Below are 25,331 nucleotides of genomic sequence, written 5' to 3' on the forward strand. Positions count from 1 at the left end.
CTCGCAGGGGACGCACCTAGTTCGGAAAACCTATAGACGTTGGGGTCCCAAGGTTGTAGAATGGTGACCTCACACCGGAAAGCGCAGCGTTGAAAGACCAAGGTGGGCAGACGACATCAAACGAGTCGCAGGGCGCAGCTGGATTGAGGCGGCGCGGTAGCGTGTGGAAGTCCCTACGAGAGAGCTTAGGGTCTGCGCAGACGAGAGATTATGTCCGCGGAGGACAAAATACATTAGCATTCCATATTAAATGGACCATAGGGAATTAAATGTGCACTTATTTTACTTTCTACTTCCCTACAAATTACATGAAATTCAAATGGGACTATCGGACGATTAAAGAGCCTATATTGCCCGTCATGCAAACATCACTGGAGGGTAGTGACATCTGTCGAACATTATGCTAAGGACATAAACACATAAAGTTCGAACAGATGGACCGAGTACAATGAAATCGAACCATGTGGGGAACGGAACCAATAATTTGTTTAATACAAAGTTGAAGCGGGCGAAATAATATTGATTTTAACAGCAATTGAGAAGAACTATCGAACATCACTAACGGATTTTTTGAATCAGGTTTTGCCTCGAAACGCTCGAACTTAGGTAACGCATTGTTGTTTTATTATAAAGTGATAAAAAAACTAATAAGAGTTTCTTGATGCCGTTTCTCAACAGATCTGATATTTGGAACCTGTGCGATGGTATGGTCATAGAACTCATAGACGTAGCATACCAGAATATATAAAATAAATAAATAAACATAAAGCATTAGTTTTCTTTTAAATTATCTTAAATCAAATATTTATTTCACGTAGCCTATGTTTCAGCCAAATTCTACTGAGTAGACCAGACAAGAAACTCAGCATTTTCTCTTTTTATAATTATTGTAGGTATTATAAATTTATGTATTGTCAGTAATAATCGATATTTTTAATAGCCGCACAACTAATAAATAGGGGAGAACATACATCAATCATTTTGTATAGGTACATTTTGTACCCAAAATTTTTCATTATTCACTAATGATACGTTACCTCTCTTAAATTGGTCACGTCATTTAGAATTACACTGAAGTTTCGACATTCAATTGTTCACACACTTTGGATTAAATTAATGAAAACTGTATGATTGATTCATTCATCATTAATAAATCAAAGGACTATATTGATTTATATTCCATTTCCGGCTGTTCTGTTGGGAAATGTTTATGTCGTGACTTGGACTATTCAAGCATCTACTTGAAAAGTTGGAACTACGCACACGAGCAAAGTTTTTCAAGTGTGGGTGGTAGAGTCGTTTTACTATTTACTTATAAACAATCGATATACTCTACGACTTATCTTCTCTTATGTAGTTCTATTGCATAATGCTACTAGCTCGTAACTTTGTCCGCGTGGACTACACAAATTTCGAACCCCTATTCTACCCCCTTAGGTTTTGAATTTTCAAAAATCCTTTCTTAGCGGATGTCTACGTCATAATAGCTGTCTGCTCTGCTCTATTTCAGCTTGATGTGTCCAGTACTTTGAGCTATGCCTTGATAGATCAGTCAATCAGTCAGCCAATGAGCTTTTCCTTTTTTACGATATTAGGACTGATTTTTCATCCCCAAATAATATTTACTGAGGAAATTTGGTGTTTAGAAAGTTTTTGTTTACTTATGATACATTCTCAATGTTACCAAATGTATCAAAATGTCAGAAGTTAATTGAGAATTGGAAAATCCAGGAAAATACAGTAAATTACTGACTTACTCTAAGTATGTACCAACGTGAAATATCAAGTCCATGTCTTACCTGAAACAGAAAAAAAACTAGATTAATTATACATTTCTTGCGAAAAAGCCTAGATGACCGAAATTATAGGTACGTTATTACTAGTATTATTGAGCGGAGATAGCTTAGTGGTGAAGACATCAATTTTCTATTCGGGAGGTCAGCGGTCAGGGAGCGGCGGTTCAAGTCCCACCCGTTGCACTATTGTCGAACATACTTCTAGTATTTTAGAACAAGCTTCAAAAAAGTCATATTAATATGGCTAATATTCTTCTAAGAAAAAAACGTCATGAACCTCAAAACTGCAATTTAAGAAGATATCGATTTGGGATGCTGAAGGGGTTCGTTTCAGAGTACGCAGCTCTAACTTTTCGGAGTTATGTACGCTTTAAGCAATTAAATATCACTGTCTTTAACTATGAAAGAAAATATTGTAAGGAAACCAGCGTGCCTGAAAGTTCTCCATAATGTTCTCTAAGGTGTGTGAAGTCTGCCAATCCGCATGGGCCAGCGCGGCAGACTATGGCCTAAATTCATCTCATTCTGAGAGGAGACCCGTGCTTAGTAATAGGCTGGCATGGGTTGATAATGATAATGATAGCATAATAATTGAATGATTTTAAACAGTTCTTTACAGCTATTATTTCTAAACATAAAAAAACTGTACGAGGCTAATGTTCATGTAGAGCCAGACAGTCTTTCAAGACCATGCCTTCTAATAATAGCAGATCTCGTCATAGACTAAATATTCCCGCACAAAAAAAGAAGCGTAGGTACTTGTATTTTTTAACTTGAGCGGATTTAATGTTTACAAGCAAAGATTTATTACTGGCCGCAGGCATAATAAAAAACTGCACACCTGTGGCAAATGTACTTACTTATATGTTCATAAAAAAACTTGATTGCCGACCAGAAACAAATGAAATTGCTTCCTAGGTATAGTACGCGACAGGTCGATATGGCAATCGGGGTGGGGACGCAACGCACATCCACACAACCCCTGCGCTTTCCCGGTGCGGGATAGCGCGGGTGACCTGCGGGTGTTCAGGGCGTCCCCCTGCTTCATACCCCGATTGCCATCTGTCGCGGACTATAGATTGGTACATTTATCTCTAATCATAGATTCTATCATGGCTAATATCTTAACAAGAACTCTTTCTAAATTGATTGAGGTGAAATTTCACCGCGCGATTTTTCCCGCAGCATGGCATGTGGAAATTGTAAGAAGCCGATCGCATATTAATTATTTTCTGAGTGTATGCGGCTTCATACAAATTCCATATATTACAAAATTACAGAATTGGGTATTGGCATTCCATATTCTAGTGGTGCTAATTCTCCCTTTCCTTCATTTCTTCATTCGGTAAAAGGGGCACTATATTGTCCTTCAGGGATTTTTGCCCGTCGTTTACGCCGATCTAAATCGCGAGTGCATACTGCATACGGATGTCAAGGGCAAAGTTTTTTGTTGGATCTGGCAACACGAGGTCATTGCCTGGTGTTGCAAGCGGTAAATAGAGAACAGCCGCAGTAAATGGGTTACGTCATCGCAACCTGGTAAATGCCTTTAAGTATGATCATCAGAGTTCGTGATGGTATTCAGGTAAGAATAAGTACCCCTGTTTTTTTTAGGGTTCCGTACCTCAAAAGGAAAAACGGAACCCTTATAGGATCACTTTGTTGTCTGTCTGTCTATCAAGAAACCTACAGGGTACTTTCCATTGACCTAGAATAATGAAATTTGGCAGGTAGGTACATCTTATAGCTGGCATTTGGGGGAAAATCTGAAAACCGTGAATTTAGGGTTAGATCACACAAAAAAAATTAAATTGTGGTCATGAACTAATAATTAGTATTTTCAATTTTCTAAGTAAAATAACTAATCAAGTGGGGTATCATATGAAAGGTCTTCACCTGTGCATTCTAAAACAGATTTTTATTTATTTTTATGTATCATAGTTTTTGAATTATCCTGCAAAACGTCGAAAAAATACGACTGTAGTACGGAACCCTCATTGCGCGAGCCTGACTCGAACTTGGCCGGTTTTTTTGTTTTTTGTTATGTTTAACTGCGTACTAAGCGGTAAAGATTAAATTAAAACTGGTAAGCCGTAAAACGATTTAAGTAGAGAGTTTCAACTTTTAATATACGAAAATTGCTTGAATCACGTTTATATTCCGCTCTTCCCGTGGAATGTACTTAGTACCTATATCCATACTTCCATACTAATATTATAAATACGAAAGTGTCTGTCTGTCTGTCTGTCTGTCTGTCTGCTAGCTTTTCACGGCTCAACCGTTCAACCGATTTTGACGAAATTTAGTATAGATATAGCTTACATCCCGGGGAAGGACATAGGCTCTTTTTATCCCGGAAATTAAAGAGTTCCCATAGGATTTTTAAAAACCTAAATCCACGCGGACGAAGTCGCGGGCGTCATCTAAATCCTTATACATTTTTATTAAATTCCCAAATAGACCCGAACCCGGGACCTCCTACGCACAACTCAGGATCACAGCACTCAACACTGTGCCAAGGACAATATCCAATTTTTTTTGCATTTCAAATGTTTAACCACAAAGTCCTAGCTTGTCATGTAGGTACAGTCCGCGACAGGTCGAGATAGCAATCGGAGCATAAGGCCAGGGGACGCCCAGCAAATCCGCACGTAGCCCGCGTTCACCCGCACCGGGGCTGTGTGCGGGGCATTCCATCCCCGATTGCCATCTCGACCTGTCGCGTACTATACGTGCACACTGCACAGTTACAAGGTAAACTACATAATATCAGTCACATTGATTATGTAAATTCAAACTATGCATATTTGCTTTTCTTTTCAAGTAGCTTTCTCACGCTGTCTACACTCTACACTTGCATTTCACAATGACGAAAAGAGACCGTTCTTACGCCTAAATAATTTTTGTACGAAAGTTACAAATGGTTGTAGCAATTGGTTTCAATTTTAAATACCTTTTATAAAGTTGCAGCTCCTCTTTTTTTAACTGGTTTTACGGCTCTGGATTCTAGCCCTTTTGAGCTTCGCAGCTCCTCTTTAACGCTATCAACTAGTTAGGTATTTAATCTTTTAAATAAAACAGTCGCGTATCGCCGAATTTAAGTAAAGACCGTATTTTGAAACGGACCTTAACATAAAAGAACGAACATAGAAGAACGTTCTAAATGGTGACTGTTTTTTGATATTTATTGCAATTCAACAAAATTATACCAACCTATTGATAAAAAATTGAAATTGAAATTATTTATATAGACACACACACACACACACACACCATCCATTTGGTTTCATGTTACCAATTTTAAAGGAATTTATTTAACGTAGGTAATTAATCATTAAACCAAATAGGATTAATATTATTATCATCTTATTAAACTCCAATATAAATTTGATACTCTGTGGTTTAAAGAAAAAAAAAGAAACTTAACAAGAATTCTCAGGTGACAAATATCAACAACACTAAAAAGCATCGGCTTTGTAAATCTTTAAGCAGACTACGTTTTAACCGAGTTTTTTATACAACCGAACGAGTTTCGTTGTATAAATCAAGGAACAAGTCTAGGAGTGGACATAGTGCGACCAGACCACGGCCAATTTAGAAATTATAAAATTACAAACAGTCTGGAATCGAACACGAGACCTCCCACTTAAAAGCTCCAAAAGGGCCAAGGAAGTCATCCCAAAATACAATAAAAACAACATTTCATGGCGACTGAAATGGCAATTCAACGCATATTTTGATAAAATGTAATCCATCGCTAAAAATAACGAAGAGAAAATAGTTCAACTTATTCACACTACCTACTGGATTAGAAGTCTCCATAGTCCATAGCTTTACCACACACATACAATGGAGTCTATCATCAGGTCATCACAATGTCTAACCTTTGTGATCAGTTGGTCTTGTACTTTGGCAAAAGGAATCACTCTTCCTTTTCAAAGGGTAGGATAGCGTAGTTTTTGGTCGTATTTAGTTACACTGAACTAAAAGAGAGGCATATAAAGTTACAACTTGCAAGAAGCAAAAAGTCAATATATCGCACGGTAAAAACCGGTATTCGTTTACACTTTCACGGACGATATTGAAATCACGGAATCGATTGGCATAAAAATTTATTAATCTACATGGCGTCATTTAGTCAATTTAGATTTATTACCTCCAAGGCTGATCATCAATTTTTCTTAATGGCTTTTACATTCTAAATTATCATTTACAAATTGAAATGAATTAATCACTTAGGTTCTAGGTGCAAAGTTGACTTTAAGCCATTCTTCGATCATAAAATCCAAATGAATATTTACTAAATCCAAGTTTGACGAAATTATTAGAAACACTGAATTTGAATTAGAAAAATAACAAATACAAAAGTCCGTCGCAATATCTACATTCTCCATCAAGCACTATCACAACTATTAAAATATCTATAAATCAAATTAGGCAGCCAAGCTATCGATGTATCGATTCGCCTCAATAGATTTGCCTAGTTCTTAATTTTTAGGGTTCCGTACCTCAAAAAGAAAAAAGGAACCCTTATAAGGATCACTTCGTTGTCTGTCTGTCCTGTCTGTCAAAAAACCTATAGGGAATTCCCGTTGACCTACAATTTTAGCAGGTAGGTAGGTCTTATAGTCCAGGAAGGTAAACATCCTAAAACCATTAATTTGTGGTTACATAAAAAAAGAATTAAAATGTGTTCAAGAACAAATAATTTGTATCATCAACTTTCAAAGTAAGATTAATATACCAAGTGGGGTATCATATGAAAGGGCTTTACCAGCACATTCTAAAACAGTTTTTTATTTATTTTTACGCATAATTGTTATTGATTTATCGTGCAAAAGTCGAAAAAATAAGACTGTAGTACGGAACCCTCGGTACGCGAGTCTGACTCGCACTTGGCCGGTGTTTTTTATCTCCAATCTGAGCATTCATTTAACTTGACAGTTGGTTAAACAACGCTTAATTACGACAAGTATTAAGTAACCATCGATTTGACATTGTTGTTAGTTAAGTGGTCGTAACGAATTTTTTATGCGATATTTCCGATGCTCATATAAGTTTTGTAGCTCCGGTTAGTATTACACGGTCAATCTTGTTGAGATTAAATTACGTTTTATTATACTTAGTTAATAATTATTCATTGTTTTTTCATTACCCTTGAAAATATGTTATTAATCCAATACTATGCACGCAATTTATGTATGTAGGTATAGGTGTTGCATATTTTACTTGTAAGACCTGCCCCCCGATTGTGTAAGAATAACCATTTCATCGCTATCGCAATCGTCAAGTAATTCTGCCCTTTGATTGGTTGATTCGCTGTTTACATTTTTTCACAGCCAATCAAAGAGCAGAATTTCTTGACGATTGCGATAGCCATGAAATGGTTATTCTTACACAATTGGGGGGCGGAACAAGTCCAGAGTTCGATACGGTTTTGAATCCAATAACATTATTCAGTAAAAACCTAAGTGGGCGGCCCAGGTGGGGGCGGGTGCATCCGGCGGGCCATGCCATACTCTCCATGCCGCGCGGGGTGATTACGTATCTCGCGATCATTGCTGTCAAACGTCCGGCAAGAGAGAGATAGCAATAGCCACAAAACAAAATAAGAAGAACAGAGACAGCAAATGAACTGACGGATTGCTATGGCTGTCGCTACTGCAACTTTTTACGTAATCAAAAGCCCCCCCCCCCCCCCCGCTCTCGATTAGGACACGTCTACGCTACGCGTCTTCCTTCCAACTTCTTTTCTACTCACTGGCCGCCCCACAGAACGCACCCGCTCCCACCTGGGCCTCAGACTTAAGAGTCGAAATCTCATAGTCTTAGTCGAATCGAATACGGAAGTATCTGCACCGCATTTGTATCCCAAGAATAGTTCTACTAAGTACCTATTATTTGATTACTGGCAAGGGGTCACGACCCTCAGCAATGAGGAATACGACGCACAGAGGGTGAGAGAGCGGCATGTTCATAAAACCCATATTATAAATAAGAAATGATTATATTCTTTAACATAAACCATGATAATTCCCGTATCCGTTAGCCGGCAGGTCTATTAGCACATGTATGTTTATGGGTAATAATGTTCCCTCATAGCTACAACATTTCATGCGCATATACGGCGGGGCGCAAAAACTCACGCTCTCGGGTATACGTTGAGACCGGCGCGGTGGTAGAGACGATACCGAACTCTCGAACAAGACTAGATGACGCCCGTGACTTTCTCTGGACGCATTTCCAACACAGTGAAAATTAGTTGAGAGACATATTGAAAAAAGCAGTTTACCTATATAACACCCGATTCAAAAGGCATTGCAAGGCCACCTTGATATCTGCAGAGTGGAATTTTGCTTGATAATTTAGCTAGACATGACGTACATTATTGCTATTTTTAAATCGATTTCATTTCACAGGCGATTTTCCATGGCAAGTGATTTTTTTAATTTTCCCACTTAATGGTTTGCTACATTAATTAAACTAGTTATTATGATCAAGATCAATAGCGCTGACATTTTACAGTTGTGTTTTTACGGAAAGTGAATTTTCGCATTTACAGTATTTTACAATAGTTTGCTACATTAATGTAATAGATGTTCGAGGTGTTTGTTAAATTTTAGTCCGCAGCGCACGCTGTGCGAGCTGAATTGCACTTTTTTGAGCCATAGCTGAAAGCTGAAAGGTACTAGGTATTAAGTATTGTGTGATAAAACTTAATTCTGTCGAATTAAGGACGTTTTCAAACAATTATTTTATTACATAACCTAGAAAAAAGTTAGCTACTTTAGAAGTTCGAAGACTATTATTAAATTATTTTCAATTTGAATGCTGATTCGTAACCCGCGGTTCACGCCCGCAAATTACGTATTGTAAAAGAAAAATGGCAACTAACGCGTCCAACTAGCACTTCGATTCAAAACTAATGTGAAAAATATTACGTGATGCTTATAGCTTTCGAGATTTTGTACGCGTGAATAATTTAATATAATGGTTGATTAGGATCATATTATTTGTACGGTTCATTAAAGCTACAAGTAGGCTAATTATAATACATTTAATTTTTAAAACCTACTTATGTCATTTTGATGATATTTGAATTAAGGTCGAGAGGAAGTAGAGAAAAGATATCTACATAATATTATTCATTTCTAAAAGTAGGTATTGTTAAAATTCTGTCAAATCTGAACAACATGTATTGTGTATGCAGATAGATTATACCATGGAATAACACAGGCTACTTTTTATTCCGCAAAATCAAAAAGTTCCCACGGGATTTTGAAAAAGCTTATTCCACGTGGACGAAGTCGCGGGCATCAGCTGGTAGTTCTATACAAATAGAAAGATAAAACACATTTCATTAGATATCAAATAGACATAAAAACAATGAGTGGCCGTAATCATAACAATATAAATTCTTAGAAATTACCAAGTCACGTGCTAGTTAGCTCAAATCACCGCGATAGGATCTGGTTACAATTCGTGCATAGGTACTCTTACATCCATTAGGGTTAGTACACTAGTATGAGTTTAAACATTTCTGCAACGTTGATAGGTTTCGAGAACCGAAACGTCAAAGTAAAATGAACCTTAACTAACGACCTCTATTTTGTATTACGCACGAGACGGGTCATTCCGAATGCGAACAAAAAGTTTGCGGGCAACTCGTTTTTGCTTACAACCTATTTGTCCAGTGCCATCCTAATTTTGGCAGCTTCATAGGACACGATTCTCGTTTGAAATAACCCTTCTATAAGTTCTATGCATCTACAGCCAGCGCCGATAACAGAAACTACTAAATTAATTTAGGCAGTATTGAATGAAATGACTTCGATACAAAGATTTTAGGTTCATTTTACTACGTTACTGAGATTAACTGAGAAAACTTTCAACGTTTTCGAGACTTACATAGTTGGTCCACCGGTCGTACTAAGTAAGAGCACAGTTTACATTTATTATGCATCTCACTCGTTATAGATGCATATTTTATGAGATAATTTGCTTTAAATTGGCTCTACCTGACTTTTAAACGAATTGAATGATTGTTGTAAGAGTAAATTAGATTAATGATGATAGATGAACGTTTTATTTATCAAAGTAGGTACACTTAATTGATAGTGGTGTTTGGAGAGTTAAAACGTGATTTCTGTTCAGAGTGAAAATTAGAACAATATTTTGTCACTATTTAAGTGAACCTCCTAAGATACTGCAATCGTGAATTTTGTCTCCCTGTCTGTCTGTTTGTTTGAACAGGCCAATTTTCCGAACAGCTGAACCTATTTTGACGAGACTTTCTCGGACAAGTAGAGGATTAACCAAGGAGTAACATATGCTACTTTTTATCTCGGAAAATCAAAGAGTTCCCACGGGATTTAAAAAACATATATCCACGCGGACGAAGTCGCGGGCATCAGCTAGTCTTTACTAATTTTTTAATCTTACAGCTGTAATAGTTTATTTTTAAAATGACTGCGATACGTAAACATACGGATAGACTTTTGTATAACTTAATCGACATAAGCTGGACTGCTGTCACACCAAAGATGATGAGACAGCCTAAGGTGGAGCGAGCTTGCCTAGGAGGCCTATTAACTCTTCTTTTGAAGGTGCCAATATTATATTGTAATTGGCGGGGAAAACGGAAGCCGGAAGAGCATTCCATATTCTAGCATTGTAGAAAAGAGGACTCATTGGCGACGAAGGGCTGGTCAATTCTAAACTTCAAAGTTTGGAACATCATCGGCGCAAAGTTGCCTGTCTATCGGTGTTCTACAGGATATATTTCGGAGAGTGTGCCGAAGAACTTTTCAACCTGAGTCCTCCATCACCCGTCTATTATCGTACCACAAGGCATCGCGAAGGTCTGCACCAGTACGTAGTCGAAATTCCACGGATACGTACCAAGCGATTTGCCTCCTCATTTCTAATCCGAACCGCTAAGATTTGGAAGTTGGAACACCCTTCCAGCATCAGTTTTCCTCTCCAATCATAATATGCGTATTTTCAAGTCGAGAGTGAATACGCATCTTCTAGGCAAGCGCGCTCCATCTTAGTCTGTATCATCACTTACCACCAGGTCTGATTGCTGCCAAGCGCTAGTCTATAAATTAAAAAAAAAGGAAGCGGATCGCTTCGTACGAGTCCGTGGAATTTCGAGTATGTAGGAGGCAGTCCTGACAATGATACTTTTTTTTAGGGTTCCGTACCTCAAAAGGGAAAAAGGAACCCTTATAGGATCACTTTGTTGTCTGGCTGTCTGTCTGTTTGTCTGTCGGTCTGTCAGGAAACCTATACAGGATAAGTATCCTGTAGGTTTCTTGACAGTTCTTGAAACCGTGAATTTAGGGTTACATCACACAAAAAAAATTAAATCGTGGCCATGAACTAATAAATTAGTATTTTCAATTTTCAAAGTATAAGATAACTACATATATCAGGTGGGGTATCACATTAAAGGGCTTTACCTGTGCAAAATGTCGAAAAAATACGACTGTAGTACGGAACAATCGGTGCGCGAGTCTAACTAGCACTTGGCCGGTTTTTTTTGTAGTTTATTCCCAAAGTTACAACATTACCTTCACACATAACGCTGTGTAATGTAACACATTATCACATACGCTTCACTTTCACGTTACCCGTATATTCGTAAGTCACGATCGAGGCATTATTCCTTCCTCGAGGTTATAATATGAGGGAGTTCTCGCCTGACGGAACCGAATTATCCCATTCTTCGTGTCTGTTCATTACTTCTTATTATCTGCATACGTAATGAGGGATTGTTTGTTATGAATTACTACTACTACCTATGTTTGATATGTCTTTCGCTTTCTGTTTAATATTTTTGTGTCGTTTTCCCAACTTACAAAGAAGAAATGAGTCACAAACTCAAAACTCATCAAAAATATTCAAAATAATAATTGGTAGTAATCATCCCTACTACTACTACTACTATTAGATTTGGATTAGTACTCGTATTAGTATACGAGTACTAATCCAAATCTAATACCTTTTATAAAAGCGAAAGTTTGTCTGTTTGTCTGTTTGCTACATTTTTGCGGCCCAACAGTTAAACTGACTTTGAAGAAATTTGGTACAGAGTTAGCATACATCCCGAGGAAGGACAAAGGCTACTTTTTATCCCAGAAAATCAAAGAGTTCCTACGGACGAAGTCGCGGCATCAGCTATTAGTGTATAGTCCGTACAAAATGACTCCTCACGCACTATTTTAATCTATCTATCTATGGGTCAACTATCATGTCAAAAGTACAGTTCACCTTCCTTTAAATTAAGGACTAATATCCTACCTTTGACATGAAATTTGACACAAAGTTAAAATGGCGCGTGAGGAGTTAAATTTTACGCGTTATGTATGCAAATGATTCTTAATACATTAGTTGTAACCTGTAAGTAGTAGAAAGGTAATTGATATAAATCATTTAGGTATTCCAAATTTCAGCCCGATCCGTCCAGTAGTTTGAGCTGTGCGTTGATAGATCCGTCAGTCAGTCAGTCACCTCTTCGTTTTATATATTTAGATTAATTTAACAATGAATAAAGAAATTCACAAATCATTTCAAGTTCCGTTTACATCGCCTGATTTATCTAAAAACGTTTAAATTGTGAAAACCAGAAAAAGCAAATCGTGACTTTAAAATAATTATGTAACAACACCTACAAAAAGGCTTTTGAAAAAGGAAAAAGGTTGTAACAAATCTCGTCAAACAGCGGAGAGATAGTCTAAAATAAATCTTATTTTCTGTGAAATGAGGTGCAAAATATAGAGAATTGATTGGTAAGTCATAGCATATGCATCCGCTTTCGCAGGTGCCACAGCACACCTTGGCAAGTCATGAAAAAAATCCTTCCGGAGCAGCTGTTCATATTTAAAATGTTTCGTAAAATTAACATTTCTTTTGACGACCTTGATTGTTATATATATAAAAGAGTACGTACAATATATAAGTAATATTATTTTTGACTAGATGATGCCAGCGACTTCGTCCGCGTGGATTTATGTTTTTAAAATCCCTTGGAAACTTTTTAATTTTCCGGCATCAAAAGTAGCCTACGTCGTTCTCCGGGATGCAAGCTATCTATAGAGATAGCTTGCATCCCGGAGAACGACGTAGATTTTGATGAAATTTGGTATAGACCAAATTTCATCAAATCGGTTAAACGGATGAGCCGTGAAAAGCTAGCAGACAGACAGACATACGGACAGACAGGCAGATGTGATATAATGTGTTTATAAACACTCTTGTGAAATAAAAGATCTTGCGTTGCTCTGTAAAGAGTATTATGTTTTATTAACGACCTGACATTTTACAAGAACCAAACACATAAGTTGTTAAAGATTATCTTACCTGTAAAGAGAAACAACAATTGAAGCTATTATTTCACTGTTATTAGGTATTGTTTAAACTTTAAATTCTAATTTTATATTATAATTCGAAATTCACTCGCACAGCTAACGTTTTAATAAAATAACAACCTGACAGTTGACACTTGACAGCTCTCTCGGGTCAATGCGCGGCAGATTCAAATTATGTGATCATAGACATAGATAAGTGATGACATTGACATAGACAAATAAATGAAGAGAAATAAATGGGCTTCCTAAGGTCATTTATATCTCCCCCCCCAGCCGTCGTCAATTCAACACTGGAACCAATTTTGTTATGTGGAATAGGTTTGATTCACACTTCTTATGTCCTGTGTTTATTTTGTAGACTGAGGTTGAAATTTTTTCTAAGACCTCATACGGGCCAATTTTTAACTCATCTAGTTTTTTCCTGTTCAAACGGTTACCATTTTCAACATATACTAAGTCTCCTACTTTTAATTCACATGTTCTCCTGTTCTTGTCAAAGTATTGTTTATTATAATTGTGCGATTTTAAAGTGTTTTCCAATGCGGTTTTTCTATCCTTCAATAAATCATTACGGCTTTTATCTTGTTTCAATTCTTCTGGTAGTATATCAACATTTTTTCCTTCCAATAGATATTTTGGTGAAAATCCTGTTACAGTATGTTCCGTTTCATTATACTTTTTTGTGCCTTCATGAGCAATAGTTGTCCAAGCTAATTTATCTTTCCTTTCATTTATCTTACATCTTATTTTATTTGTCAGTGTTTGATTTAATCTTTCATTCAGACCATTAGAAAATGGTGAATTCACTGCAGTAAAGACGATAGGTATATTCTCTTTGTCTAAGAAATTTTTAAAATCCTTTGAATTGATGCCGGGATATTGATCAGATAAAATTAAGCCAATTTTATTTTCACGTGTTACCTTTTGGACCAACCTTATAAAATCATTGGCATTTTGGGTTTTCGAAGTCAAAATATAAGCATATCTCGAAAAGTGGTCTACTAGGAGGTGTAAATATGTCTTTGTAGAACGTGAGCCACCAAATCCACCAATAGTATCTATAGACATTATTTCAAAAGGATAAGTAGCCGGACCTAAGTGAGACATTAGTCCAAAATTATATTTCCCTCTAGATTTGTTTTTTATACAGATTTCACAGTTGTCACAAATTTTTTTGATATTATATGTTAAATTTTTTGCTGTATAGAATGGATTAATTTTCCTTTTCATCTGTTGTATCCCAATATGACAGTACATATAATGTATTTTCTGTATAAATTTTTTACTAAATTCCTCAGTTAGTATTATCTTTTCCCTTTTCCCATCCTTACGATAGTATATGTTATCTTTTAATGTTACTTTATATTTATTCTGGTTTATATCTTGATTCCTTTTTTGATCATTTTGTATATCCTCTAGTTGAATCAAGTTTATAATTTTTAAAATTTCATCTTGATTTTCCCATGGGTCTAATACTGCATTTCTGCTTAAGCTATCTGCTTCCACATTGTATTTTCCTGGAGAGTATTCTATCTCAAAGTTGAACTGTGATAGGTAATACGTTAAGTCTCCTAGTTCCTCATCTGTTCTTGCCTTTATGTTCATTTTCTCTAAAGGTTTATGATCAGTGAAAACCTTGAATCTTTTTCCTATAAGCCAGTATTGCCAGTATTTTACTGCTTCCTTTATTGCTAAACATTCTAGATAAATGGCTTTTTTCTTTTTTTGTGTGTCATTTAATTTTCTTGAAAAATATGCACATGGTTTTTCTTCTCCACTGTGTTGAGGTTGCTTCAAAACAGCAGCGATACCTTGTATACTAGCGTCTGTATATATATGTATCGGGAGATTAGGGTCAAAGATCGCTAAAATAGGTTGCGAACAAAGTAATTTTTTTATTGTCTCAAAAGACTCTTGACATTTTCCTGACCAAATAAATTTTTGTCCTTTTCTTAACAAATTATGTAATGGATCTAATATTATTGATATTTTTGGCACATATTTCCCATAAAAGTTTATCTTCCCTAGAAACTGTCAAACATTTTTCTGGGTTTTCGGAACAGGGAAATTCTTTATAGCAATTAAGTTATCTTTCAATGGAGTGACTGTATTATTCTTGATAATATGGCCCAAATATTTTACTGAGTCTTGTGCAAAGTTACATTTTGAGAATTTTAATCTAAAGCCTTCTTCTAATATTGCTTCCAGCAAAAGTGATAAGTGCTTGATGTGGTCTGAAAATTATAAGGGTGGTAAATCGGGCGGAATAGAAATATACCCGGATACGGAATAATCTACCACCTTACAAAGATTAGAGGAAAATAATAATTTACTTTACTTGATCTATCTACCTAGTAAAGAATAGAAGCTAGCCGTCGACTCCCTTGTAATGTATATGAGGTGTTATAAATGAAATTTGCTAGATGTTAGGCAAAATTGTTTTTAATGTAACTTTTACCGGGGTCGCTTAATACATAGTGATGGCTAATAATGCTTAGTTATTCTAGCTTAATGCCAAGACTTAATTTAGATACATTAGAATGCCTTAGGTAGATAGTACATAAAATCTATGTTTTAAATTTAAGATGCCATTGGCATGGAATAGACAATGACACAGTAAAATTCATAAAATTGTTTCAAAATAAAAGCTCAGTAGTAAAGACAGGGTTCTTACTGTACACATACACTAAGAAGGTTCACTAAACTGTTGCAGGATACAAACATTTGCTTACTTGTAGGTGCGAAGACTGCAAGGTAGCTGGACGGCATCGGCCAAGATCCAAAACTCAATTTATTTGATTCTTCACAACCGAAATGTTTCATTACAAAGATTTTCACCAAGTCTTATCCATAGCAATTAAGTTGTCAACGTGAATGTGCAAAAGAAATAAATACGAAAACCGAAAACGCAAACGGAAAACTAAAACGGAAAACTGAAGCTAAACGTAAAACGTAAACGTAAACCCTGTAACAAAGAAAAACAAGATTATAATTTGTGCTGTGTGAAAATTTCGACACGTGGAATTTTCCCGATCAAACACAACTCACCTATTGAACTCCTGGCCACCAATGGTTTTCAGAAGTCCACCCACAACCCATTATCCTCATTTATTTGGGAAGTTAAAATAACTGGAACTGAAAGAAATCATGAGATTAGGATTTTCTCTAACCAAACCGCCATTTTGTCGAATCCACATTACTTGATTTTTCACTCACCATAACTGATGAAACATTGAAAATACGTTAGGATGACTAAAATTTATGACTATTGTATTTTTCCAGGCGAAGCCATGGGCGAAAAGAAGTGAGATTTTCCTGGAACGAAAAAAATTCGTCTTCACATGTTGACTCCAGGAAAATTCTAAATCTCAGCAATCGGTGTTGCCAGACGCAACCCGAGTGTGGCCGCTCTCAGTTAGTTTGATCATAAAGCCAATTCATTTTTGAATATTTGCGGAACCTAAGGATATATTATAAGAACCGTTTTGTTAATGACTTAACAATAAACAAATGATATTATGGTTTTATTTAATTATTTTGTTTTATTTTTACGACAATTGACAACGAAGCAAACGCCATCTATTGTGGCTCGAATGAACTCTGAACATCGACCCACGCGTAGTTCTGCACCTTGATGCTAGGTGGCACCAACATACTTTGAACAAAATAGATTTTAATTAAAAGCGAGACGCCAGTTAGTAGTTCAAAATTTACAACGTCACAATACTTCCCCTCCTACGAAAAGGTTCAACAGGTTGAACCCCGCTGCCCTCAGCGTCATCCAACAACTACTAACAATTTGCCTGAAACAAACAAACAAAAAAAAACACAGAAGTTACGCGTGAACGCACATCTACTACTAACAAGGAAAATTGTCTAACAAAATAAATTTACTGAAAACAGTGTAAGGTTTTATACATTATACTTAACTACACAACCCTAACTTCTAAAAAGAATATATACAAAAAAACTTCATGGTGTCTAAGACACTTGAGTGGAAACATCTTGGCATCATTCTTCAGCTGACTGATAGAATGCGTCTAGGCCTACGGTGGTTCACTCTTTTAAACTACCATCGTAATATTTGTTACTCAACAAATACGGAAAATCTGGTTGTGAACGGGTCCATCTGATATGGCAACCGTTCTCTATCCCATTCGGAAAAATAAAACCGAATCAAAATCGGAATATGAGAAAAAAAAAAAAAAACGAAATAACTCTCCTAGAAAATAGATCTCGGAACAGAATCGGAAAAATAACAGAAATGATCCATTATCTAGAAGGAAAACGAAAACAAAACACAAAACCCCCCCTTTTTCGTTATCCCCAAAGTACGATATTTGCATTTTTACTTTCTCAACCGGTTGGTCTACCACAAGCATTCCAATCATCACATATTCATCCCTACATACATCCACTACATTCCTCCTCAACTGAACCATGGTAATGTAACTGTTAACTCAGAACATCACTACACTCATTCAAATTCCTAATTGAATATTGATAACTTAAATATTCAAACAGTTTAGACCAAACTAAGTAATGGCAAATATCTACTTCTTAATATCCTTAATATGCCAAGTGCCTATTGGGTGGTTGTCAGCTACTCTAACTAGTTCGTAAACCAAAGGTGACAAAACCTTGACAACCCTGCACTTTTCATACTTAGGTGCCAGCTTAGCTGCGAAAAAATTTGTAGCGTCGCTTTGTGGATAGGTCTTTTTCCACACTATATCCCCAACAGAATAGCTTGCAGACCTACGCCTTAAGTTGTAATGCGTTGCATACTCTGCATGAGCCTGAAACAAATTTCTCCTAACCTGACCAAATATGTCCTCCAAAGTTCCAAACTTTCCTGCGTATTCCTCCCTTGGAATTCCGGCCTCGTACTCCTTATCCGTGTCCTTATAGAAGGAACCATTTAAAACCGGTTCTCTAGCGTGGACAAGGAAGAACGGGGAGAATCCAGTGGATTCATTAACCGCACTGTTTATGGCGAACTGGACCTTGTACAGGTTTTCGTCCCAGGACCTGTGGTTATCTTTCACAAAAGCGGCTACAGCAGTCATAACAACCTTATTGTACCTCTCAACAAGGTTAACTTGCGGAGTGTACAGTGGTGTGTAGTGTAATTTCGGAATATTATAACGCTTAATGAGATTACGGAATTCAGATCCTGTAAATTGGGACCCATTGTCCACAATCACAGTCTCTGGAACACTATGGTTCAAAAATACAAAATTCTCTAGCGCTTTAACAACAGCGGCACCTGTGGCACGCCGTAACGGAAACAACATTGTATATTTCGAAAAACAACACGTCACCACAAAAAGAAATGTAAATCCTGATTTAGACCTAGGCAAAGGTCCGACTAAATCAGCCGAAATGACCTGAAAAGGTCTCTCGCAGACTTTAGGCTTCCCTAGCAGACCTGGAGTGGCTGATGTCGTGTGTTTATACGCAGAGCAAGTATCACAATTCTTAACGTACTCAACCACGTCCTTATACATACCACGCCAAAAATATCTGAGGGATAATCTGCGATGAGTTTTGAACACACCAAAATGACCTGCAGTTGCATCTGCATGGTTTTGTTGCATAATTCTAAGGATGTCGTTCTTGTGGACTACCTCTTTCCAGTCGAACTCACTGAGAAGCTGGTATTTACATTTACTGTAACGATATAGTTTATCGTTCAAAATACAAAAATTCGGAAAATTTGCTGGATTGATTTTACAGCCATTAAATGTTTTGTCATACCAGTCATCTACCAAAACTTGTTGACTAGAGTTATCATTACGATCACCAACTACATCTACTTGTATGAGTCTCGACAAGGTATCCGGAACTACATTATCACAACCCTTCCTATGTTCGATAACAAAATTATACTGTGATAATCTACAACCCCATCTGGCGAGTCGTCCTGAGGGATTTTCTAAATTTAAGAACCACTTTAGGGATGCATGGTCTGTGATAATTGTGACTGGCTTGGAACCAAAATAAGCCTGAAATTTCTCCACTGCAAAAATCACAGCTAGAGCCTCGCGTTCCGTCGCGCTGTAATTCCTTTCGTTTTTATTTAGGCTCCTACTGACATACGCAATGGGATGATCGCAACCATCGGTTTCTTGCGTTAGCATACCGCCAACACCATATGCAGAAGCATCACAATGTATTTTGAATGGTTTTTCAAAATTCGGTACCGCAAGAACAGGTGCGGTTACCAACGCATTCTTCAATGTATTAAATGCTACCTCTGCCTGTTCGCTCCACTCAAATTTAGGTGCGTTCTTTCCTTTACTCGTTAGTCTATTGAGTGGTGCAGCGATGGTTGAAAAATTCCTAATAAAGCGCCTGTACCAAGAACAAGTGCCTAGGAAAATCTTTACCTCCTGTGCAGTTTTTGGGGTCGGAAAGTTCAAAACTGCGGCAACTTTTCCAGGATCTGTGCGTAAACCAAATTCATCCACTATATACCCTAAATATTTCAAAGAGTTTCTAAAAAAATTACATTTATCAAAATTTATGGATAGTTGAGCCATTTTTAGTTTATCCAGAACTCTGTTTAATAAAATTAAATGGGTTTCAAAATCAGCAGAACAAATAACAATATCATCTATATAACAAAATACTATTCCATTTTCAATATCACTACAAAAATTTTGATTAAATAACTGGTCCATTAACCTCTGCTGTCGTGCTGGTGCACCGCATAGGCCAAACGGCATGACTTTAAATTTGAATAACCCTCTACCAGGAACTGTAAAACTGGTTTTTTCCTGAGAGTCGTTAGCTAATGGAATTTGCCAGAAACTTGAACTTAAATCAATCGATGATAAAAACCTTGCCTCTTTCAAGCTATCTAGAATTTGTGGAATGTACGGTATTGAGTATGAATCCCCCTTTGTCACTGAATTTAATTTCCTGCAATCTAGGCAAAATCTCCAGTCTCCATTTGCCTTTTTCACTAAAATTGCTGGGTTATTCCAAGGGCTTTCACTCGGAGTAACTACGTCCATTTCCAGCATCCTATCTAACTCTTTACTTAAAGCCTCCTTCTTTTCGGGAGAAAGTGGATATTGTTTTATTTTTATTGGCAAGGCATCACCGGTGTCAATAACATGTTCAATTAATTTTGTTCTACCCAATCCAATTTTCTCTGAAGAAATATTTAAAAATTTATTTACTACAGACTGGGCTAATTCTTTCTGTTGAGATGATAAGTTTTCAAAAGAAGTGATGGTATGAATTTGTTCATTATCAATCGCACAAATATTGTAAAATTGAGAAGGTGCCTTAATTAATTCTAAATTATCAAAAATGCCAGGGGCTAACTGAAATGTTTTCCAAAAGTCACAGCCAAAAATAACATCCGCTATTATAGAGGGTACTACAAAAAATTTTATTATGTGAGTTACGGAATTATAAGTAATCGGAATAAACATATAACCCATGCAATCAAGTTTGTCTCCATTTGCCACTGAAAATGTGGTATCAATACTGCTATGCAGTTTATAACCGAATCTCAAAAAAACCTTGTGCGCCTGGTTACCCAAAATTGACGCGCAAGCACCGGAATCTAGTAAACCTGTAATCTCAAAACCGTCAACAAAAACCTTTAAATGTGGCCTAAAGTCTCGTTTATCCACTGAATACAGAACTGTGTCAGGTAAAAGGGATGTTTTGTTGTTAATGACCAAGTTCTTTACTTGTGTCTCTGCACAGTTCTTACTAATTAGTTTTTTGAATTTTTGTCCGGAGCGGGTTTACTAATCGCCTTTTTACTACAACTTGGACATGTCTTTACTGTAAAGTTCTGACGTCCACACGAAAAACATCTAATAAATTTCGGAACTGTCCTGCAAAATTTAAAGGAATGGTTACCCTTGCCGCACTTGTAACATAGTTGTTTATTTGTTTTCGTAAAATCAGTGCCTTTACTTGTATCAACCTTAGGTGCAGGTGTGACTGAAAGTGTGTTTATCTGTTTTGTCACTTGTTTGTAAGCAAACTCTGAACTTAAAGTTGCCTTACTGTTAGTAGGCTCAGAAAATAAGGCGGAACGCTGCCTCGCAGCCTCTAGTTTGCGACACTTTTCCTTCAACATTGCGACAGACTTAATGTCAACAAGAGCTAATTGTTCTGAGTAAAAAGGGCGAATATTATGTAATAAAATTTGTAACTTTTGTTCTTCGGAAAGTGGTGTTGACAACCTTGAAAACATGCAAAACATTACAGCGAAATAGATAGACACAGGTTCTTCAGAGCCTTGTGTTCTTGCTCGAATTTCACCTAGCAACCTGTAGTCATAATCTACTGCATCAAATTCCTCTAAAAATAAAGTTTTCAATTCTGACCAAGACGAAACTTGACATTTGTTGCCTCTGTACCATAACAATGCTCGGCCTGTAAAAAGATGAAATGCAGAAACAAATAATTTTCCATCTGAAACGCCATAAGATCTTTTATATTCCTCAACGCGTTCGATGAAACTGCGCGGATCACCCTGTCCGTTGAAATGTAACTTCCACTTGGCAACATTTTTATCACCAGTGCAGTCAACGGCGGTACTCTCGGAATCCAGTGATTCGTCGTGAGACGACTCATTGTCAGCATCTAATCTGGAAATCAAACTCTGCAACTTTGTATGTAATTCACTCTTCCTACTTATTAAGCTGAGTTCGGAACACTGTATTCTCAAAATTCTAAAGTACAAATGTGAAGCTAAAGCTTTAGACCTACAGAGGGCATGTCTATCTTTAGTGTCAGAACACTTTTTTAATAATCTTCTAAGTCTTGAAGTTTTTTAGTAATAACCCCTAACTCACTTTCAGAAGTGAAATCCGTCTCTAAAATTGATTCAGAAGGAATTTCCTGAATTAATTGTTTTAACTGTTTCTTTAAACCTAGCACTGTAGGTGCTGGAGTTTCGGAACGAATGGATACCTCATAACACAATTCGTCCTTCAAAAGTGAATGAAACTGGGCAAAAGTCTGTTCCATTGTGTTAAGTCAAAACACATTTAACAAAATATCGAGCTTGTGTAACTGTCTATGTTTAGCCTTATACAAATTGGTTAAACACAAACACAAAAGAAGTTATTTAAACTATTAAATATACACAAGCAAAATACACAACAAAAACAATATTCTTAAGTCTATCCTAACCTATTTTATCAATTATGTTCCTATTCCAAAATATTGTTAATAATACAAGCACATATTATTACTATAGTAAACAAAATATAACAAAATAAAACTTCCCAAAATTGAATAAATGATTGTAAGGTGCAGTATCACCTTTATGAGTACACAGTGTGTTACAACCTTTACAATTACAAAAGTAAACAGGCAACAAAGTTGCAATGAACTCTGAATAGCATATTATCTTTAAAAAAAAAACAAAGAGATTGTGCAATGGTTTGATGACTGTTACTTTACACTTTTAACACATAACCTAAAATACAACAAAATCTGTTTGTAAATGTCACTTTAAACTACCAGCATTCACTTAAACTTAACATGTTTTGTGTGTGAAGTAGCTTTTATCATAACCTTAACACAGCTCTAAACAAAATTTCAACAAAATAATGAAGTATCAAGTCACTGAAAAAAAAATTGTTCATAACTTCATACTTGAACTTAATGTAATCTCTGAATATAGTTTATATATTTAGTTTCACAAGTTGTAACTCTTAGTATTTATAAATGTATGTGTGTAACTAGTTAACAGCACATAGCGTTTTAAAACTTTAATTATACTAAGTTACCGGAATTTTCAAACATAAGATGTACTTACTATTGAAAGCAATACCCAACAACAACTCAGTTAAGCAATGTTTATTACTAAACTGAAGGCAAACATTCACTTATACACCTCCAAGGTAAGTCAAATAACATAATTGAACGGCATAAGCACCATTTATAATGTGTTAATTAAATAAGAAAAAACCACTGTTGGACTATACTCAGAAAATTACTTAAACTATCAAACAAAATTTCTAACTATTAGTTATTATTTAGTTAGTCAACCATAAAAACAGCTTAGTGCTCTTTGCAATGTGTCACTACTTAGAAAATTGTACAATCAGCGGAGTACATTTCATAAAATTCACAAAATTTCTCAAAATATACAGAAATAACTATATAAAAAAACGTTCGGGCGCCATTTGTAAGGGTGGTAAATCGGGCGGAATAGAAATATACCCGGATACGGAATAATCTACCACCTTACAAAGATTAGAGGAAAATAATAATTTACTTTACTTGATCTATCTACCTAGTAAAGAATAGAAGCTAGCCGTCGACTCCCTTGTAATGTATATGAGGTGTTATAAATGAAATTTGCTAGATGTTAGGCAAAATTGTTTTTAATGTAACTTTTACCGGGGTCGCTTAATACATAGTGATGGCTAATAATGCTTAGTTATTCTAGCTTAATGCCAAGACTTAATTTAGATACATTAGAATGCCTTAGGTAGATAGTACATAAAATCTATGTTTTAAATTTAAGATGCCATTGGCATGGAATAGACAATGACACAGTAAAATTCATAAAATTGTTTCAAAATAAAAGCTCAGTAGTAAAGACAGGGTTCTTACTGTACACATACACTAAGAAGGTTCACTAAACTGTTGCAGGATACAAACATTTGCTTACTTGTAGGTGCGAAGACTGCAAGGTAGCTGGACGGCATCGGCCAAGATCCAAAACTCAATTTATTTGATTCTTCACAACCGAAATGTTTCATTACAAAGATTTTCACCAAGTCTTATCCATAGCAATTAAGTTGTCAACGTGAATGTGCAAAAGAAATAAATACGAAAACGGAAAACTAAAACGGAAAACTGAAGCTAAACGTAAAACGTAAACGTAAACCCTGTAACAAAGAAAAACAAGATTATAATTTGTGCTGTGTGAAAATTTCGACACGTGGAATTTTCCCGATCAAACACAACTCACCTATTGAACTCCTGGCCACCAATGGTTTTCAGAAGTCCACCCACAACCCATTGTCCTCATTTATTTGGGAAGTTAAAATAACTGGAACTGAAAGAAATCATGAGATTAGGATTTTCTCTAACCAAACCGCCATTTTGTCGAATCCACATTACTTGATTTTTCACTCACCATAACTGATGAAACATTGAAAATACGTTAGGATGACTAAAATTTATGACTATTGTATTTTTCCAGGCGAAGCCATGGGCGAAAAGAAGTGAGATTTTCCTGGAACGAAAAAAATTCGTCTTCACATGTTGACTCCAGGAAAATTCTAAATCTCAGCAATCGGTGTTGCCAGACGCAACCCGAGTGTGGCCGCTCTCAGTTAGTTTGATCATAAAGCCAATTCATTTTTGAATATTTGCGGAACCTAAGGATATATTATAAGAACCGTTTTGTTAATGACTTAACAATAAACAAATGATATTATGGTTTTATTTAATTATTTTGTTTTATTTTTACGACAATTGACAACGAAGCAAACGCCATCTATTGTGGCTCGAATGAACTCTGAACATCGACCCACGCGTAGTTCTGCACCTTGATGCTAGGTGGCACCAACATACTTTGAACAAAATAGATTTTAATTAAAAGCGAGACGCCAGTTAGTAGTTCAAAATTTACAACGTCACAAAATGTCTCAGAAAATACCAAAATATCATCAATGTAGTTTACAGTGAAATCTGATAGTCTGTGTTTCCGTATAATACTACTCAATATTCTTTGAAAAATTGCAGGTGATGTTTTTAAACCGAATGGTAAGCATGTCCATTGGTAATGCCCATCCTGGGTAACAAATGCTGTTTTTTCCCTGTCTTCGATCTTCAAAGGAATGGACCAGAAGGCTGAATTTATATCTAGTGTTGAGAAGTATTTACACTTTGCAGTCTTTACCATCAAGTCTTCTATAAGTGGAAACGGCTGCGCTTGAGGAACCACAATTTTATTTAATTCACGAAAATCTATACATAGTCTTGATCTTTTCCCTTCTTCTTTTTTATAGGCCAGTGTTACTGGCGCAGCAAAAGGACTGCAGGACTCTTCAATTAGGTTCTCCTGTAATAACTTAGATACTTGCTGTTCAATTTCTTTTTTGTCTTCAATAGTGCACCTATAAGGTCTTTTACTACAGTATTTATCAATTAATAAATCAAT

At 36.2% G+C, this 25,331-nt stretch overlaps 1 protein-coding gene and 1 long non-coding RNA gene across 4 annotated transcripts in view; both read right to left on the bottom strand.

The window, feature by feature from the left end:
- Positions 1-25,331, bottom strand: part of klar (klarsicht) — a 351,127-nt gene that overhangs the window by 85,271 nt on the left and 240,525 nt on the right. The window lies entirely within an intron of this gene.
- Positions 16,024-16,774, bottom strand: LOC138403823 (uncharacterized). Its single transcript, XR_011237977.1, has 2 exons — positions 16,385-16,774; positions 16,024-16,303 (listed from the first exon to the last, which is right to left on the bottom strand). It is a non-coding gene; the product is annotated as an uncharacterized lncRNA (long non-coding RNA).

This window comes from Maniola hyperantus, chromosome 21 (assembly GCF_902806685.2).
Source record: "Maniola hyperantus chromosome 21, iAphHyp1.2, whole genome shotgun sequence".
In the NCBI taxonomy this organism is placed as follows: domain Eukaryota; kingdom Metazoa; phylum Arthropoda; class Insecta; order Lepidoptera; family Nymphalidae; genus Maniola; species Maniola hyperantus.